General features: G+C 46.3%; 1 protein-coding gene across 1 annotated transcript in view; it reads left to right on the forward strand.

The window, feature by feature from the left end:
- Window positions 1–842: 842 nt before the first annotated feature.
- Window positions 843–5,000, forward strand: part of lzts1 (leucine zipper, putative tumor suppressor 1) — a 16,457-nt gene continuing 12,299 nt past the window's right edge. Inside the window, exon 1 of the mRNA XM_047822839.1 lies at window positions 843–894. The gene's annotated coding sequence lies outside the window, so the exon portion shown is untranslated. The remainder of the gene's footprint in view (window positions 895–5,000) is intronic.

A 5,000-nucleotide genomic window follows, 5' to 3' on the forward strand; every position in this document is an offset into this window, starting at 1 on the left:
GGTGTCTCATTATAAACGGCACCCGGGACGCTTCACGTATCCCACAATGCACTTCTAAAAACAACCCAACAAGCGAGAGAGAAGGTCGAGAACAAAGTCACTGAGACTCAGAGTTAAAGCCATAGCTGAGACACACGTCCATGTTCTCTCTGCCCACTTCATCAGACATGATATCATAAAGGTCATGACCTTGCAGCATGTTCTGTCTAATCAGGCCACGCCCTTCCAGCTTATGCTGCTTAATCAGGCCACACCCTTCCAGCTTATGCTGCTTAATCAGGCCACGCCCACACAGCAGCAACCTAATGTGCATTTTAGTAACAAAAAAAGAGAAAGATTAAAGAAAGAAAGAACAACAATAATGAAAGCCAACAAGAGAGACAAGTGAAATGTATGAGAGAGAGAGAGAGAGAGAGAGAGAGAGAGAGAGAGAGAGAGAGAGAGAGAGAGAGAGAGAGAGAGAGAGAGAGAGAGAGAGAGAGAGAGAGAGAGTGTGTGTGAGAGAGAGACAGAGAGAGAGTGTGTGTGTGAGAGAGAGAGAGAGAGAGAGAGAGAGAGAGAGAGAGAGAGAGAGAGAGAGAGGGAGGAAGAGAGCGAGAGAGAGAGTGAGAGCGAGAGAGAGAGAGAGTGAGAGACAGAGAGCGAGAGAGAAAGCGAGAGAGAGAGAGAGAGAGAGAGAGAGTGAGAGAGAGCGAGAGAGTGAATGAAGTCAGAAAGCAGATGGAAATAAAAAAAAGCCACACCTGCAGTTCATCTCACACACACACACACACACACACACACACACACACACACACACACACACACACACACTCACACACACACACACACACACACACACACACACACACACACACACACCGAGTGGAGCTGCTGAAAGAGGAATGTGAAGGTGTAAGTAATTATTAATAATCTAACAATGTGTGTGTGTGTATATATGTGTGTGTGTGTGTGTGTGTGTGTGTGTGTGTGTGTGTGTGTGTGTGTGTGTGTGTGTGTGTGTGTGTGTGTGTGTGTGTAGGTTTATAAATGTATAAGTATTTCATGTGACTGAGGTGTAGTTACCTGCTAAGGGGTTCAGTGTGTAGTTTATTGTTGTTTATTAAATGTTTATTACAGATGAAGTTCAAGGTGTAACTCAAGGAGCAGGGTTAGTGAGGGGTGGGGTTAGAAGGGGTCTAGGGGCAGGGACAGGACAGGGTGTAGGGGTAGTTTTATGGCAGGGTCTGGGTAGAGTTATGGTGTGGGTCTAGGGGCAGAGTTATGGTGGGGTCTAGGGGCAGAGTTATGGTGGGGTCTAGGGGCAGAGTTATGGTGTGGGTATAGGGGCAGAGTTATGGTGTGGGTCTGGGGCAGAGTTATGGTGGGGTCTAGGGGCAGAGTTATGGTGGGGTCTAAGGGCAGTGTTATGGTGGGGTCTAGGGGCAGAGTTATGGTCTGGTCTAGGGGCAGAGTTATGGTGTGGGTCTAGGAGTAGGGTTATGGTGGGGTCTAGGGGCAGAGTTATGGTGTGGTCTAGGGGCAGAGTTATGGTGTGGGTCTAGGAGTAGGGTTATGGTGTGGGTCTGGGGCAGAGTTATGATGGGGTCTGGGGCAGAGTTATGATGGGGTCTGGGGCAGAGTTATGATGGGGTCTGGGGCAGAGTTATGATGGGGTCTGGGGCAGAGTTATGTTGGGGTCTGGGGCAGAGTTATGATGGGGTCTGGGGCAGAGTTATGTTGGGGTCTGGGGCAGAGTTATGATGGGGTCTGGGGCAGAGTTATGATGGGGTCTGGGGCAGAGTTATGGCAGTCTGGGTTTTCTTGGCAAAATGAAACAATGTCCTTTGTGATTTGGAGGCAGAGCTTTTAGGAAAATATACAGTTTACGGGCGGAGTTGAGCATGAGGTTATGGGCGGAGTTATGGGCGGAGTTATGGGCGGAGTTGAGAGCAGTGTAAAAGATCAGTATTTGTATCTGACTTAGTCACTCTAAACAACAACACGTGCGATTAAATGACCCAGACGTGTCATAGATGTGTCTCGTCCTGCCTCATCCACCCAGTGAGGAGCTGAAGGTCTCTGTCACACGAGGACGAGGACGAGGACGAGGACGAGGACGAGGACGTGTAGCTGCATGAGGCTCAGGTTCAGCAGCAGGACGTTAAAGAGCTTAGAGAAGATCATACAGACTACAGATGTGGCCCAAAGGGGGCGTGGCTTAACTTAAAAATATGACATCAACAGCAGCAGCAGCTCACTCACATCATTAAGCCCTAACATCTCTCTCATTGTCATTCACACACACACACACACACACACACACACACACACACACACACACACACACACACACACGTGCAGACCGCAGGAACACTCAGGAGCCATTAGGGAATGAGAATTCACAGGAAGGAAGCAGAGGAAGACTAGTAATTAACACCATTCACCCTCTCTTCATCTCTCGCTCTCACACACACACACACACACACACACACACACACACACACACACACACACACACACACACACACACACACACACACACACACAAACACGCACATACACACACACACACACAATCTCTCTCTCTCTCTCTCTCTCTCTCTCTCTCTCTCTCTGAAGGGGGGGATGAGAAATAGAAATGGAGGCTTCCTACCTTTCAATTATTCACTCTATCCACCCTAATGCCCCTCTTTTCATCTCAAGAGCTCTCGTTATCAAGAGTGCACTCATCTCTCTCTCTCTCTCTCTCTTACACACACACACACACACACACACACACACACACATACACACACACACACACACTCACACATTCTTTAACCTTTCAGTGAGGTGGAGGATGATCCGTTTTCCATTTTTAATCAGTGTGTTCCTGCCGTGGGACATTTCTGTCCTGTGTTTTGTCTGGTGTCAGAACAGAGACATTTCACACAGACAGATCCGCGTGAACCATCACCATAATTAACCTTATCGGCTCAAGGCTCCGCCCACAAGGTCAGAATTCCAGCTCAAGAATTCACTCTGACCTTCTACACTCGTTATGGTTCATCGTTTACTCCCTCGCTCTCGCACTACAGTGCTGATGAAGTTAAAAACACATTTTATGTCTCTTCTGAATTTAATCCCATGTTTGTGAGTTTCAAACATTTCATGATGAAATATTATAATAATATTTCTGTCATGTGGCATTTGATAAAAACTGCAGAGCTGCAGATTATTCTCTTAATGCAAATGGTGTGGGGTGCCAAAACTTTTACATCCTTAGGTGAGGAAAAAGCCATGATGATGCATATGTAAAGCAGTGTAATAAAACGTAACAAAGGTTTAGGACAGACTTTGGGAGGCTGGTTGTAGGCGGGGTTGTGGGCGGGGTTGTGGGCGGGGCAAATGTCATCTTACTTTTAATAGAAGTTTAATGCAAATCATTAAAACAGCATGCAGTGGAGCTTCATACAACCACAAACAGATGTGAAAATGTAGAAGTGGACAATGCTAATGGTGATTTTGTGTGTGTGTGTGTGTGTGTGTGTGTGTGTGTGTGTGTGTGTGTGTGTGTGTGTGTGTGTGTGTGTGTGTGTGTGTGTGTCAGCCATCTGCTGATCGCAGGTGCAGAGAGTAAAAAAGTGCAGCTGTGAGCTTTTTGTGTGGTTTTAGTAAAGCGTCTACTGTACATCAAATGTGTGTGTGTGCAGTAATGGATTATCCATGCATCAGCCAGGGGCATACACACACACACACACACACACACACACACACACACACACACACACACACACACACACACACACAGAGAGAGAGTTCCTTAAGGTTCATGTTAATGCATTCTGTAAACAATCAAATGTTCCAAAATAATAATATAAAACTTTCCTGCGTTAAAACTGAACTGTAATTAACTAAACTAAAAATAGTATTTATTTATTTTTTTGTTTGTTTGTTTATCTATTTATTTGTTTGTTTGTTTGTTTGTTTGTTTGTTTGTTTGTTTGTTTGTTTAAAATGATTAGGTTTACACCTAAATTGTCTAGTAGTCATTTGGGATGTGAATGAGTCGACTCTTTTTTTGGTGAGTCAAATGATCTGATTCACTGAAGAGCCAGAATAAAAAGCCAGCACTAAACTTACTAAAGGAGAACGTTGGTGATGACGTTATTATTATTATTAATCTGTTAATCCTGTGTGTGTGTGTGTGTGTGTGTGTGTGTGTGTGTGTGTGTGTGTGTGTGTGTGTGTGTGTGTGTGTGTGTGTGTGTGTGTGTGTAAAGGAGTCTCCAGTGTCAGAGCTGTGTGACAATAAGAGGAAAGGCTCTCTCTCTCTCTCTCTCTCTCTCTCTCTCTCTCCATCATCTCCCAACTCTCTCTATCTCTCTCTTGTCTCTCCCTCGTCTCTCTCTCTCTGTCTCTCTCTCTCTCTGTTCCTCTCCCCCTCCCCCTGCTCTCTTTCTCTCCTCTCTCTTTCTCTCTCTCTCTAGTCATTCTCCCCTCTCTCTCCTCCTCTCCTCATCTTTCCACTCTCTTCTCCTCTCTCTTCTCTCTCTCTCTCATACCAAAGGCCATATACATCTCCTCTCGCTTGTTCTCTCCATTTGCTTCACTTTCCGCTCCGTCTCTCTCTCTCTGTTCTCTCGCTCTCCCTCTTCTCGGTCTCTCTTCTCCTCCATCTATGTCTCTCGACCCTCCCGAGTCCGTCACTCTCTCATCCGTCCCAATCTCTCCACATGCGCCTCTTCCCATCGTCTCTCCTTGCACTAGCCTCTCGCGCCCTCTCCCCCCTCTCTTGCTCTTTCCTTCGTCCCTTCCGCCCTCTCCCTCTCCCCCCTCCCTCTCTCTCTGATCCATTGGCATCACACTGTTGTATATTCTGAGTGAACAATGCACCGAGGCAGTTAAGCTCCATCACAGACTCCCAGTGCAGCTGTAACTCTGCCGACTCGCTGTGATATTACACCAACTTCTGCTTATGAATCATTATAAAGTGTTCATGTGACAGACATGACGCAGTGTGTCAGAGCTTCTGTTTA

This window comes from Tachysurus fulvidraco, chromosome 14 (assembly GCF_022655615.1).
Source record: "Tachysurus fulvidraco isolate hzauxx_2018 chromosome 14, HZAU_PFXX_2.0, whole genome shotgun sequence".
NCBI lineage: Eukaryota > Metazoa > Chordata > Actinopteri > Siluriformes > Bagridae > Tachysurus > Tachysurus fulvidraco.